The sequence below is a fragment of the Phyllopteryx taeniolatus genome, chromosome 10 (genome assembly GCF_024500385.1).
Source record: "Phyllopteryx taeniolatus isolate TA_2022b chromosome 10, UOR_Ptae_1.2, whole genome shotgun sequence".
Lineage (NCBI taxonomy): Eukaryota > Metazoa > Chordata > Actinopteri > Syngnathiformes > Syngnathidae > Phyllopteryx > Phyllopteryx taeniolatus.
In genome coordinates, this window is record NC_084511.1 from 26,648,801 (window position 1) to 26,665,019 (window position 16,219).

Below are 16,219 nucleotides of genomic sequence, written 5' to 3' on the forward strand. Positions count from 1 at the left end.
AAAACCTTTTTGAAATCGGTTTTTATTAGGGCTCTGTGGGGAACAATTTCCTACTATGTTCCCGTGATATTGTCCCATTGAACACATTTCAGACTAAGTGAAGACAACGAAATGTTTCCGGGGCAAAATAAAACATTTTCTTTCAACAATCCGGCTTGGTCGTTTTATTGATTGAATTGTTTTTTTTTCTCACGTGATAATTTCCCGTTGGAGCTCATTTCTCCAATTCCCGATGACAGCAGAATGTTGTAGCGCAAATAAAACCACTATTTATTTCTTTATTTCTTTATTAAGTATTTTAGCTCAATCTAGTATTTGTTGTACAATTTCCTACTAAATTGTCATGTGATATTTCCTTGTCCCATTGGAACTTATTTTCAAGTGTTTGGTGATGACTAAATGTTGTTATAGTGCATATAAAATCTTTTTAAATCTTAATCTAGTATTTTTTGTAAAAATTTCCAACTAAATTCTCCTGATAATCTCCCATTGTAACTCAACTCCCAGTTATTGACTACGACCAAATGTTTTTAGTGCAAATATAACATTTTTTAAAATGAGTTTTCCTCTTTTTCAGGTTTTGTCAGTTTTTCAAGCTTAATTTAGGACTTTTTGTCTAATTTTCTATGAAAATTGTTATAATTATGTCTTATTTTAATTTCTTTCCCAATTACTGATGGAAACAAAAACATTTATTGTTGTGTGTGCAAATGAAAGCTTTTTTTTTTTTTGGTCTCGCTTTTCATCGGGTTTTTAGAAAGATATGCTTTCCTAATACTTTTTTTGAGCTAAATGTACTTTTGACACAATTTGTAAATAAGCTTTGTTATTGATGACAATGAAAAGCAAACCTTTTTCGTTTACATTTTGTATTTGTTTTTTTTTTTTAATCCTGTTTTTTTAATTAGGTTTTCAAAAGAAATGGTTTTCATCAGATTTCAGAGGTTGTTTTTGTTTTTTGTTTTTTTTTTGGTACTAAATTCTCGTGTCAATGTCCCCTTGTAACGCCTCGAAGTACTGTTCTTGTAAATTGTCATGGTGATGTCCCAATGTAACTCATTTCTATTGATGATTTTTTTTTTTTTTTCCATCTTTTTTCTGTATCAGTTGCGCTCACTCCCGCCATTAGAGACGTGATGATGATGCATCTCAACGAGTCGCACGGAGGGCCTGATGGAGCAAAGCGAGAGGAAGGTGGGCGGGAGAATTAGATTCCATTTGGCGACCCCCTAACCCCCCCCCCCCCCACCCCCACCCCCACCCCCATCCCCGGTTGTTATTTTTGGTCAAATAACACATCGCTCCCGTGCTCGTGCGCCGTGTCATCAATCCTTTGGGGGAAGGGGGTACGGGGGGGCAGCGCACTTGCCGCCCCGCCGCTGTGCACAAAATGGAATAAATGTGACACCGGAGGGACGGGGCTATCATTACCTTGATGAATTACGGAAAGGATAACGATTATGGAAATTGTCATCGACGGATCGTTCGTCTCAATTTATTTCTCGGGTTGCCGGGCCGACTGAGATGTTATCGCGCCGTGGGCGTGCTCTCAAAATGGCCGACGCCCGCTCCGTGAGGTGAAAGGGCGATGTCATTGGAAAAGCGTCACCGCACAGGAGTGCCGGGGAAGACGCCGATTGAAGAGCCCAGAGAATAGGCTCTTAAAATGCGGCCGTAAATCGCTAACAACAAGTCGGCGTTTAAGGCGGCAATAAAACTTACAAAATCGTTCGGACGACAATTACGGATTGACAGTGACGGACGACGTGAGTGCGTCTCCAAATATGACCTCATCCTCAAGAAGCCAGCCTGCGCCATTCAAAATGACTGCAGTTCTTCTTTCGACTACTAATAAATCACTGGACAAGATCAACTAGTAGGAGACACGAATGCAAACAATTTTGACTTGAGCTCACCTATCGCTTATTATTTTTCAAATATTTCCCATTTGAATAAAGTCAATCATTTCCAAAAACATTAGCTATTCTCATCGTCACTGATTTGAAAATAGTTTTATATTTAAATATGAAATAATAGATTATTTAAAAAAAAAAAAAGTTTTTTTATTCAAAGAAATTAAGTGGAATAAATATATCTTAATGAAAGAATATCAGCTATTATGTTGTTATTGTGTTTTGTGTAAAAAAAAAATTTTATCTCAGCAAGATCACCCATCACTTTTAAAAGTTTGTATATTACTTTAAAGAAAAAAACAATTAAATAATCTCAGATATCTCACCTCTATGTATTTTTTCATTTCAGTAAATTGAAATCAATGAAGACATTTGGCAAATCTCAGCTACATCTCCCATTACTTTTTTTTTTTTTTTTTAATTAAAATGACAAATAAATAAAAACTCTCAATGATCACTTTAAAAAATAACATTTAAAATAACCTAAGTAACTCAAATCCCAGCTATCCCACCGATTACTTTTTTAATTATTATTTATTAAAACAAATGACAAATTATACATTAATTGAATAAGTACAAACCTCATCTATATCACTATCATGTTTTTTTCAATAAATAAATACATGTAAAAAGTAATCAGAATTGAGCTTTTGAAGGAGATTTCATCATAATTACTACTTTTGTAGTGTTGTATAGTAACGTGCAAAATTTTGACCTTGGCTAATAAAGCTCTGCCACATTGTGCTGGACGACGACAAGTCGACTTTTCTTGCCTTGACATCCTTGAAAATTTGAAGAACACCTGTTAAGAAAAGTAAGGTAAAAGATTGGTATTTACCAATCTGAAATCTGATTGGTTAAAGAAACTCTGAAGGCTCTGTTCAGATTAGATTTGCATGTCAACACAAGCAAGTTCAAATCTGATTGGACCAAACATTTTTATTTTTTTTTTTATACCTGTATGATATTTATCTCATAATCCCACCTACTTTTCATCACAACATGGTCTCCAGTTTGCTACCTTGAAACATTTCACCCAGGAAACCCTACTTGGATCGCTACTCCGCGTCGCTATGGAAGCTAGCTCCTGCCGCTAGCTCTCGCGGTTGCCAGGCTCTCCAGACTCGCAGCACAACATCGGCCGGCGAAATATTACACCAATTACTCGACCCATCCAACGCGGACACAGTAAGAACCCTCCCGGAATTCTACCACTGCCACTACCGCAACAAGGACTCTGTTGCCTCAGCGAGTAAACCCAGCGGCGTGGGCAATGCCCACACTCGCCTCTTCGCGAGGTTGCACCTGCTCTGCTTTGAAAAACCTAATTCAACACGAGTCATTATGAGGACAATACTTCATTTTGTTTGTTTTTTTTTTTTAGCATGGATGCCAGTAAGTAAAAAAAACAATTGCGTTCTTATTCAGAAAGAAGGAAGACACATTTGATGTAAAACATAAGCCACTCACTTCAGACAATATCGGCAGAAGAATTAGCGGCGGTGCAGCCCCGATCCAGGAGAAATTAAAAATCAATGAGTCAAATTACGGCGCGGTATGCGAAGGGACGCACCTCGCGCACACATCATCGTCAACATCGACGCTGCTGGCTAAATGCGTCCTTGGAGGAGCACACGGCGGAGGCGAGGTAATTTCCCAACACGCTGCCGAGCGGCGTTCCGACGAGAGCGCTTTGCCGATATATTGCCGTTAACATGGCCGCCCGCCACGCCTTGGGGGAGCTTGTTAGCGCGTCGGCTAACTTTTGTTAGTTATCGTAAGGCGCGATAAAGGCCCAGAGACAACCGGAGTGTGATTAAACCCTTGACATTCATGATTTGCAGAGCGGCGGCCTGAAATTGGTAAAGCCCCGGAGAGCATAAATCACGGCCGTGTCAACGCGCTCATTAGGATTCAATTTATGAAAATGATGCCGGATATGAAGATTTGCTGGACTCAATGAAGGAGGGGCCGCGATAGGAGAAGCCCCTCTGGAGGCTCCTCTAATCGCTGCATCCCGAGCGCGGGGCGGCCTAATGGAGGACATATCTCTTCATTAGCCAGCGCCCGGCGAGTACGCTAGCGTTCGCCTCAGCCTGTGATGAACGCCCTCGCCTCGTCGTCTTTGAGCACACGCCGGGAAAAAAAAAAAAAAGTTGCCCACTTTTAACCGAGTCCTCTCGGAATCAACATTATTGCCGCCGCTGAGTGCAATAACCGGCGAGGGAGCGCATAATGGAGCCACTTAGCCAGCGTTACGGCAACGCTGCATGATTGTCACAAAGCTGACTTTGGATTCTCTGCTCAATACATTGCAGGTTATGTCTGCTCATTTCAGCAGTATCAAGGGAATATTAGCCGGTAATACAACCAGGTAATGGCTCTTAATACCAGGAGTACCAGGGAATAATACTTGGTAATAGTACCAGATACTACCCGGAGTAGCAGGTAATAGACTAGGTCATACTAGGAGAGCTATCCCAGGAATCTTGCTGAACTGCAGCAGTTTTGCAAAGAGCAACGATCGCACGTCTGATCTGCAACTACAGGAAACGTCTGGTTGAGGTTATTGCTGCCAAAGGAGGGTCAACCACTTTTTAATCCAATGATTCACTTACTTTTTCCTCCCAGTCCTGTGAGTGGTTACGTTTTCAGGAAAAATATGAAAACATATCATTCGTCGTGTGCTATTATTCGTTTAAGCACGATGTTCGGTCATGGGGTTTAAATACAAATCGGACTACATTTGATGACCGATTTATTCAGAAATGGAAGACATTCCAAAGGGTTCACATACTTTTCCCTCTTATTTTGTAAGTGATGTTTCTGCGTTCCTCGTAGCTGCAAGTCCTTCTGAAATCAACCAAGCGCGAGTGTTGTCGTCCAACATCGAGTTGCAGTTTGCCGTCCGTGTGAAGGCGCTGGTGGGGCCCAACGCGGTTTTGTCCACCTTTTTGGAAGCGCTCATTTCCACATGAAAAAGAGCGTTTCTGTCCAATCCCCTTGTACACAAAAGCCAGCAGCCTGTAATACAGTCGAGTGCAGCGCCCATTGTCCGCCTGGCTTTTAAACACACAGCGGAGCAGACGAGACACGCTCAAACTTAAATGTACTTTTCTTTGCCCTCGATTAAATCCTGTTTCTCGCTCCAAAGCCAGGAAACCCTCTTAAAAAAAAAACAAATCTAACCTTTATTGGATTATACATGAATTGTGAATGAGAAAAAGGCTCTGGCTGCTTACTGTACGCATTTGTGTATTTGACTCCGCAGTCTCCACTTGGCTGCAGGGGCCCGATGCATTCAATGTGGCCGTTTCCCGTGCTAGAAAAAAAATCTGAGCTGTGCCCGTTTTAATTCTTTGACTTGACTTTTTCATAATTAGGGGCCACTTTTTTCCATTGATTTTTTGTTTCAATCTTAAAAAAAAAAGGTTGTAAGAATTATGAAGCTGGTGTCAAATATGGGCTCCTGTGTTCAAATGTAACTTTTTAACTTCCATCCATCCATCCATTTTCTGAGCCGCTTCTCCTCACTAGGGTCGCGGGCATGCTGGAGCCTATCCCAGCTGTCATCGGGCAGGAGGCGGGGTACACCCTGAACTGGTTGCCAGCCAATCGCAGGGCACATAGAAACTAACAACCATTCGCACTCACAGTCATGCCTACGGGCAATTTAGAGTCTCCAATTAATGCATGATTTTTGGGATGTGGGAGGAAACCGGAGTGCCCGGAGAAAACCCACGCAGGCACGGGGAGAACATGCAAACTCCACACAGGCGGGGACGGGGATTGAACCCCGCACCTCAGAACTGTGAGGCTGACGCTCTAACCAGTCGGCCACCGTGCCGCCACTTTTTAACTTTTTGATTGAAATAGAATTTTGATTTCAAATTCAACATGACTATTTTCAGAACTTTGTTGTGTGTAATAATTTGTAGCAGTGCTTTTTCACTTTTTTATTCCCCCCCCCCCCCCCCAAAAAAAACAAAAAACAACAAAAAACAATGCTGTTATCATTGGGAGGTTTGTTACAAACATTCCAATTATGTTTTAACTGTCAATAACAAACTTAAAGTATGCCCGACTGTCATTTGTGTCGACTCTTTAGGAAAATCTCTCAAATATAATTTGCAGTAAAGTACGCGTCCTTGCCAGCTCTCCCTGTCCTATTTTTGCTATTTTCGGCAGCTCTGACCTTTGCCCCCGGTGGCCAAGGAAACAACAATCTTGATTTTGGCTATAATTTGGCTAATAGACGCTTGTGTAGTCATACAGCGTAATAACAGAAAACAATACCTTACAATAGGTTGTGATATGCCTTTGTGTGAATGTGTCCTTCTTTTGTGTGTACATGAATGTGCAGGGAAGAAAGAAAGCAAAAATCAATGGGACTGGGGCAATATCCTCCAGCTGTTGGTGCCCTGCAGCGAGTGCGGATTAGGCAAAAAGCTCTCATGTGCTGCTGTGCCCCAGGGAAAAGAGCGCTGATTACCAGCCGGAAATTGAAGTCCACTTCCCGGGAAATATTGTGTTTATTTGTCCCGGTGATTGCTTGAAAATGGCACCTTTCTCTTTTTGCATATTGTGCCCTGGTTTGGTCAATTTCTCTCTCTCTCTCTAGAGGGAAAGAAGCTGCTTTCTCCTTTCCGCAGACTCCAGCTGCCAACACGTCCGACGCGCTGGCTGGCTAACCCCCCCTGAGGGACAAATTCGTGTTCGGAAACGTATCATTTTCCAACATCGCCTCTTTTATGAAATATTCTCAGGGCTACATGTGCAGCACGTATGGAGCCGGGGATTTCAGCCTTCCACAGGGCCAGAAATGACAAAAATACAATAATACACAAGAAAAGATAACATGCAAAATAGGGCTGGGGACAACAACAAAAAAATGGAATAACTTGGCTAAGTCAACTTCGACGATAGGTCGACACTAAATTTCTGCTTCGGAGCTCTGCCGCGACCCGAAAAACAAACAAAACAAAACAAAAGTTCCCCCCAGAACCATGTTTGCGCCGCCAGAACCCATGTTTCACACGAACATTTCTTGCAGACGGACGCAGTGTTGAGCCAATGATAAACTTCGCCAAAAATGACAACGGAGTTTCTTTAAGTGATTTCTAAGACACCGTTAGATGTGTAATGTACATCAAACATGAGTGAGCTGAATGCTAGTTAGCATTTTTGGAACTAAAATGGTCATCGCTAGCACACTAATGCTAATGGCGATTGCTAAACGTTTAGCATTTTGCTGTCGAGAATTGTGTACACCAAATTCATACCATACGATCAGTACCAACATATGCAGTTGAAGGATTGAAGTCTATCCCTCATAAATGAAAATAAAATGTGCGTTAGTAGTCAGAAAATGAATCAAACAAAATGACTTTTCTTTTTATTAATAGTTAATAATTATTCAATTATTGGATCAATAATCAGTAGGAGAATCAATTCTAAAAAAAAATAATGAAAACCTCATGAAAAGGTGCTGTTAGCTGTGCCTTTAGCGCTTGATGCTACAACGTGACACTCCGCAGTCTCCACTTAGCTGCAACAGCCCCTTGTGTTTTTTGTTGACTTGGTTTTGATGAGATTTAGTTTTTGTTGGATGTCACGTGACGTTGTTTTGCCCCTTGTCAATGTTGATGTCTTGTTTTGCTCGTGAGGTTTTCGTTTCCACCTGTTCTCGTCAGCCCTGCCCCTTGTGTCTGCCAATCAGCTCCTTCCAGCCACTCGTGTCTTGTCCAGGTGTGCCTCGTTGTCTTGTCAGTTTGCTTGTACTGTAGTTTCATTTAGTTCCCTGCTTTCTCTCAGTCTGGGTCGGTGCATTGTTGTCAATGGCCCATGTTTCTTTGTGGTGAGTATTTTTCCCATGTGTTACTTTCAATTTAGATTTTTGGACTTTGTAAATTTAGTGTTTGCATCCATGAATTATATATATATATATATATATATATATTTTTTTTTTTTTTTTGAGATTCCAGCACTTCCGCCTTGCCTCCCTGCTTCCCTGCACTTGGGTCCTCCACATTTTGCCCCCTCCAACACCACGAAAACACAAACCCTGACACCTTCGTTATTACTTTTGCTGCTAATATTTTACTTTTATTTAATTGTTTACTAGTTTAAATGATTTTCCTGGATTTTTTATATTTTACGTTTTTATTTTTACGTAACTGTTTTTTACTTGATTTCTTTAATTTTTTCTTTACTTATTTTATCTTTTGTTTTCCTTTTTTAAAAATGATTTTACTTGATTCTTTTTTGCTACTTGATTTCATTGAATAATTTTGCTTGGTTATTTTGTTATTTTACTAGTCTTTACTATTTTTTTGAATGATTTTACTTGATTTTTTTGCTACTTGATTTCATTGAATAATTTTGCTTGTTTATTTTGTTATTTTAGAGTATTTAAAATTAATTCACCAGATTTGCTTGATTATATTACTTAATATTTTAACATTATTTTCTGCATTCATTTTCTTTGACTATTTTACTTGCGTTATTTTTCTTGGTTATTTCACATTATTTGATTTCATTTATTTAAACTCATTTTATTAGATTTTTAAACATTATTTTTACTTTCTTGTTTTTCATGTGTTCCTTGATTTATTTTAATTCGCCTGATCATTTAAGTTGATTTAGTTTATTAAAATTATTTTTCTCGATTTTTTAAAAATTCTTAATTTTTTTCGTACTTGATTCTTTTTATGATTTATTTTGGATTGTTTTATAAATGTTTTCCCCATTGTCTGTGCCTCATTGTTATTGTACTGTACTGGATTCCTTTTTTTTTTTTTTTCCCAACTTGGCCTATTCTATAGAAAACGTGCACATTCTGTTGTCTTTAAAAGTTTTTGTTGTTGTTTTGAACCTTTTGTTCAACCTCTCCTGTAGCAACATTAAAAATGTGAACGTGTTGCCTGGTAACTAACTTTTACTGAGTGCAGTCACTATGCAAAGGCCCGAAGATGAATAATAAACCCAGGGAGAACCTTAATTGTGGGTTAGGGTCTTTTTATGGGTTGATTTTTCATTATTATGCTTGATTTCTTTCAGTATTTCACAAAATGTTTGAATTCTTTTCCACTTGATCTGTTTGTATTACTTGATGTGGTTCAGTAATTTTTCATTTTCATTATTTTACTTGTATTCATTATTTTACACGAAACAACATTTTTAAAAAATATTTTACTCGATTTTTGGGGTTTTTCTTTGTTTTCATTATTTATTAATATTAGTTACTAGATTACTTGAGTGATTATGTTTGCTCTATACCTTGGCCGTATTTCACTATTGTACTTGATTTTTACAATTAATTTACTTGTTTATTCATAATCGTGTACTTCATTTTTTCATTGTGTCACGATTTTTACTTGGTTTGTATTTTTACTTAATTCATTGAAGGGGATTTTTCCTTGTTTTACATGATGTTTCTACGATGTTAAATATCTTACAAGAGTTTTTATGATTCTTTTTGAGTAATGCTTTTTCATCGTCTCGCTCAGTAGAACAAGGCTTCTCAACGGGTGGGTCGGGAGCCAAGTATGGGTCACGGACCCTTTTTGGGTGCGTCGCAGGAATCTGTTCATATTCCGATTTTTTCCCCACATGAAACATACTGTATTCGGTAAGTGATAGGAAACATTACTTGTGCTCTACTCACTAGTGTACTCGGTGAACAAATACAGTGCAGCTCAGCTTCTGGCTAGCGGGCGTCATGGCTAGCAATATGTTTTTGGCGGTATGTCAAACATATTTGAAACGGGGTTTGAAAATCTAAATGACTGTACATCTGTTTTCAAAGGCGATTTTTAACCCCCCTAAAAAAAAAAATGTTTTATAGTTCTTAACTTGTATAAAAGTAAGGCGCGACTTTGCAACAACAGGGAAATGCGTTCCCCGGGTGACAATAGTTAAGAATGAGAAAGCCTGCTCTTGTTTTAAGTGGGGAAAAAAAGTATTTTAAGAATACGGAGCTCGTGTAGCAATGTTTTTTTGGTTTTTTTTGGGGTAAACTTTTGTTAACCTTCCCGTGTCGCAGCATTAAAAACGGGAATGTGTTGCCTGGTAACCAACTTTTTCTGAGTGCAGTCGATCTGCAAAGGCCCAATAAAAGGAGGGCGAAGCTAAAATAGGGGAGGGGTCGGCCTTCCTTGCTTTTCTCTCCTCCTGCGTGCCCTTGACGGCACAGTGAAGGACAAAGATTGATTGCGGGCCGGTGGCCTTTCATGCAGATAATACATTTTGATGGAGGCCAGCCTTTTTTTTTTTTTTTATTTGATGCGCCCGAGCCGCAATGGGGGAACTCAAAGCACGGAAAGGCGGCCGCGACGCTTCTGCCGTCCTCACTGATAACTCCATCGCCACATGTGGTCCGACGTGGGCCAAATTCGAGGAGGGGATTAAACAAAAGCGAGGTGGGGGAGGGAATGCGGCAGCGGCGGGGCCCCCCGTCGCGGCGTGGGGCCCCTCGGAAGAAGAAGACGAAGAAGACGGAGCTCCGAGGTCTGTGATCTGCCGCTGGTATTGTTCGCCTCACATGTGAAATGAGCAAAAATGTCTTTCTGGTGGGATTAGCGGCCTGTTGCTTTTGGAATTGCTGAATGCGGCCTGTAAATGTTCTCACGTGACGCCGGTCGTGCGTTTGTTTGCTTCCATCTCCAAGATAATTCAAAATGCGAAAACGGCAGAGGAAGCACGCACACGCGCCACTGGTGAAATGGCACCATGTTTGCATAACCATTATTATCCTTCGTGCTTTTTTTTTCATCTTTGTTTTACTTTTGCATTATTGAACTCGACTTTTATCCAGTATTTTCCTTTATTTTTGTCAATATTTATTTCAACATTTTACCTGATTTGTGTTATCTTGAAGCATGATTGTATATATTTGTAAAATATTTAGTTTTATTCATTGTGGTATTTTTTGGGCAGCAAATATTTAACTTGATTTTTTTTCACATTTATTTGATGTGTATTCATTTTATTCATCACTGTACCTTTTTTCCTCACAAATTCCATTACTTTTTTTCTCTTATTTTTTCCATTTTATTATACTTGACTATTATTTCTATACTATTTTTGAATTTCATTTTGTTTTTTGGGGTGGTAATTTATTTGGGATTTACTGAATATATTTTCTTGGTTTCTTCATTCTTTTTGCTTGATTCTTATTATTTTGCTGATTATTCGTCATCATTTTAAAAAATTATTAAATTGTTATTCTTTTCAGCAATTTTCTTTAACCTGTATTAAAGATTTTACTTAATTGTTGAATTATTTTTGCTTGATTTGTTGTAATTATTTACTTGTGTACTCTTAATTTTTATTCTATGCACTATTTCACAGTTTTTCTTTTCGATTTTCTAGAAAAAAAATGTAAGATACTTTTTACATTATTTTGTTTTTTATTATTGTTTTATGCAATACATTGTGATGTTTTCAAAATTAATTTTATTATTTTGTTACACGCTGTTGACATTTATTACATATTTTACTTGATTTTGTAATTTTGTTACTCAACTTTTATTCAATATTCTTCATTTTTTTTAATTTACCTTGATTTTTGCTCGTCAAATTTCTTTTTTCATGATGTTCTGTATTTCTTTACCCACGAGATTTTACATTTCATTTTTATGTGTTATTATTTAGCATTTTTTGATTAATTTAGATTCTATGTGATCATTTTATTGGACCACAATCTTGATTGTTTTAAATTCTTTGATGATCTTTTCATTAATTAAAAAGGAATTAATATTTTTTTATTGGCCTTATTTTTGCATTTCTTTTACATAATTATGAGTTTTATTTTTACACATTATTTTATTTTGAATTTTATAATTATATACCAAGTAATATTTTACTAGATTATTTCACTTTTGAAATTTGATCTGTAATGTTATTTTACTTTATTTTTCAATTCCTATTTTTTTGATTTATGCTCCATTAAATTGTTTTACTAAATTTCTTGAACTTTTTTCTTTTTTGCTACCTAACTTGATTGCTAGTCATAATTGTTTTTGTTTGTTGTCATCATTTTCAATTATTTTACTTTTACTTTTGAAAATGACTTTTACTTTATTTTACGTGATATTCAGCATTGCGTTCCATCATTTCCCCTGCTTATTTTGCTTGACTTTCAAAAATGGTTGATTTTTTTTACTTGTCTTTTGAATTTCCATCCATGCATCCATCCATCATCCATACACCCTGAAGCGGTCGGCAGCCAATCGCAGGCCACATAGAAACAACCGACCGTTCGCACTCACACTCACACCTACGGGCAATTTCAAGTCCTCACGCATGTTTTTGGGATGTGAGAAGAAGCCGGAGTACCCGGAGAAATACGGGGAGAACATGCAAACTCCACACAGGCCGGGCCAGGATTTGAACCCCGGTCCTCAGAACTGTGAGGCAGATGTGTCTAACCAGTCATTATGATTCTTAATGATTCAGTTATTTATTGATTTATGATTTATTTTGATTTGCTTTTTTGTGTGAAGATATGAATGAATTCATTGTCGCTAATTATTTTCAGTATGATACGTGTAAATTTGTTTTGTTTTTTTACCAGATTTTCTTCCACTTATTTGACTTTATTTTTACACACACACACACATTTGACTCGATTTTTTACTTAGGCCTATCTTATTGCGTCAGCTATATCAGCGCTGGTTTGTTGGCTTCTATCTCGACGCTAATTCAAAGCAAATGTGATTTTGCTGCGAGTTCCAAATAGCCCGAAGGAGGTCAGCGCGCTTGATGCGGATTAGGTTTCCTCGAGTGCAGAACATCAGGCCGTCTGTCTCAAAGTGCCACGATAACATCTCCACTGGAGCGATAGTCCTTGAAAGCTGTGCCCGTGCTTACTTAATATACACTCGCATTTCTTTGCTGTTGTATTGGATGTCATTAGACGTCCGTGACGGGTGCATGTGTTATTCAGCGTCTGCGCCCGCCTGCACGTATTCAATGAAGAGGTGCGTGTCGTCTTTATCTTCCGTCTTCCTTCTACGGTTTCATTAACACCTCCGATCACCCTGTCTTCTTTTTTTTGCTTGCTGTTGTCAGAGAGGAAGAGGTGACAAATTGAAGATGGGAAAGTTGGCCAATTAGCACGCAGCCATATGTACGGCACGCTTCATACACACAGTTTTATGCCTAGCGAGGGAAAACAACAATGGAAAAATGAGGTGCTGCTGATGATGTTTTTTCCCCACAATTCTCCTAAATTATCGTATTTCATCATTTCCATCATTTTGTTTTATTGTTTGAAATTGTTTTACTTGATTTGCCTTTTTTTTTTTACATTATGGAGCTTATTATTTTAAAATTATTTTACTTGATTTGCCTATTTTTTTACATTATTGTACTCATTTTGTTTTAACAGATTTTGATTTTTTTTTTGATTATTTCACCCGCTTTGAGATATTTTAATATTTGAAAAAAAATTCTTAACTCATTTTTGTATTTAATTAAACTCAATGATTGTGCTTAATTTTATAATTCCGTTTTATTTATTTTTTAATTATCATACTTGATTCGTGCCTGTTTCTTTCCACCATTTAAAAACATATTTTAGAATTATTGTAGTCATTTTTAAAATACTTTAGTTGATTTTTTTAAAATAATTTTACTCGATATTTAGTCATGTTTTTAAATTATTTTAGTTTATTTAGAAAATTTTAATTTAGTTTACATGATTTGTAAACATTTTACGCATCTTTTAAATATTTGTTTCATCATTTTACTTAATTAAACAAATATTTTACAATTTATTTTCTGAACAATTTTACTGGTTTTTTTTTAATTATTTGACGTGTTTTTGTTTTACCTGTTTAATTTTGTAATGTTTTTCAATGTTGTACTTTATTTTACCCAATTTTTTCAGCATTTTAGGATTTTTCTTGCAGTTTCTTTATTTTACTTGGTTTTTATTATCATACATGATGTTTCCTTTTATTTTTTTACTTTATGCCTTTTCATGATTTTTCTTTGAAATGGCTCATTGTTTGGATTTTTAAGAATACATTTTTGTACTTGACTTGTTTTACATTCTTTACTTAAGTTTTTTTTTAATGGATTGAATTCAGTATTTTCTTTTATTTCACTACATTTTCATCCACATTAATTTCATTATTGTATTCAAACTTTTTCTTTCATTTTCTTTTCTTTGAAATAATTATTTCACTTATGTTTTTATTATTTTACTTGTTTAGCCACCCCCCAATATTTGACTTGCTTTCATTATTGTACTTGATGTGGTTTACTTATTTCAAATGATTTATTTGTATTATTCGACTATATATATATATATATAATTTACTCTATGTCTTCATTGTTTTTATTGTTTTACCCATTATTTTACTTGATGTTTTTCCATCATTTTAGGTGATTTTTCTTTAAATTCTTGATTTGCTTTCATTCCCTTGATGGTTTCTAATATTTTTACTTAATTATTTTTTCCACTGAGTTTTTTCATGATTTCACTTTGTTGTCATAATTTCTCTAGATTTTGTTTTTAAAATATATATGATAATAATAATTAATAATAATAATAACTTCTATAGGCTCCAGCGGCCCACGACCCTAGTGAGGATAGGCGGTAAAGTCAATGGATGGATGGAGAATAACATGTATATATATATTTTTTTAATTTTTTTATTATTTTATTTTTTTTTTTACAGTTTTTTATGATTGTTCCCGACGACTTGATTTGTTTGCACGAACATTGTTTTCCAAGATGCAAAGCCACTTGTTAGTCAGCTCAACGCAGCTGTAAGCAAGCTGTGCACCTGCAGGAGGTCGCACCATCACCATCATCATCACCACCACCATCATCCTCATCGTCATCAGATTCAGACCCTCCTCCCCCCCCCGCTTCCTCCTCCTCTTCCATCTCTCGTTCCTCTCCCCTCGCGCTGCCCAATCCGGTCGCTGATTGTCGGCGCAGCGGCAAGCGGCGGGATGCGCACTTGATCAGCTGGCGAGTGCACGTCGGCTCCGGGAGGAAGCAGCAGAGCGCGACGGACCCTCTCCCCTCTCCGTCCTTTGCGGACCCCCACGACCAGGATACCCGAGCACCAGCAGAAGCATCTTTTTTTTCTTTTTTTTTTGGGCCGAACAGTAACACAGACGAGCGTGCTGCGCCTTCTGCAGCGAGCAGCAGCGCGAGCTCGCTTAGCTTGCAGGACCTTGGCGATGGAGCTCCGTGGGTGAACTTGGTCGCTCGCGTGCCCGCCGCCGCCGACGTGCGCGCGCTGGAAGTTTGGAAGTTGACGCGCACGCACGCACGCACAAACGCCAGGTCAGTTGCGTTTGGTCGTCTTTTATTGTTTGATAATGATCAATTAAATGCGGCAAATCCACTCAGTGCGCGGGGTTCCACATGGAAATCACACTGTAGATGGAACGTCTTTAAATGGGACCGTATACTACAGTTGCACACACACACACACACACACACGCACACAAATATATCTCCACAGTTACCTGTGACGTCACTTCACGGTGCCCTTAATATTTAGTTTATAAATGGATCATTTGAGGAGTTCATTTATAATACAGGTTAGGCATTTTTTAATTATAAAACTCAACTTATGCGTTGTGTTTTTCATAAATTATGTCCATTTATGTCCAACTAAGTGAATTTCATATCGCACTCTATTTATCAATTAAATATTCAAATATTTTAGATAGGTATATATTTTCTGCATGTTTTTTCCCACTTTTTCATTTATGTATTTTTTCATTTTTGTTAATTAATGCATTCATTTTCCACTTTTTGTTAGGAATTATGAATTAAACTTTTATTTGTTTTGCTTTTTGTCAAATCATTCATTGTTTTTTTTATTTACACTCATTTGTATACATCATTTTAAACTTCTTATTAAAAAGTGATTTTTTTGTTGTCATTTTTATAAACATTTAATGTATTAATAATGGAGCTGTTTTTACATTTCTAGAAATTGTTTCATTTTTATTAATGATATACCTTAAGTTTTTATACATATTTTGTTTTAGCATTTTTGTGAATTATAGTTGTATTTATACATAAATATTTGTACGTACATTTTTCATATTCATTTTGAAAAAAAAAACTTCACTTTTTTTTTTTTTTTACTAATAAATGTATTCCATTTTTGCATCCATTGATTTTTCAATGATATGTGTTTTCCTTTTTTATGAAATGTATTCATGTATTATAATTATTATTGTATTGTTACAACAATAAATATTAGTCATCAGTGGGTTGTCTGCCAATCTGACTGACAAGCTTTCATTTTTTTCGAATAATTCCTTTT

General features: G+C 37.0%; 1 protein-coding gene across 5 annotated transcripts in view; it reads left to right on the forward strand.

The window, feature by feature from the left end:
* The first annotated feature begins 14,800 nt into the window (after positions 1–14,800).
* Positions 14,801–16,219, forward strand: part of si:dkey-237h12.3 (teneurin-3) — a 191,470-nt gene continuing 190,051 nt past the window's right edge. For all 5 annotated transcript variants that reach the window (XM_061788654.1, XM_061788655.1, XM_061788656.1 and 2 more), the window contains exon 1: positions 14,801–15,222. The gene's annotated coding sequence lies outside the window, so the exon portion shown is untranslated. The remainder of the gene's footprint in view (positions 15,223–16,219) is intronic.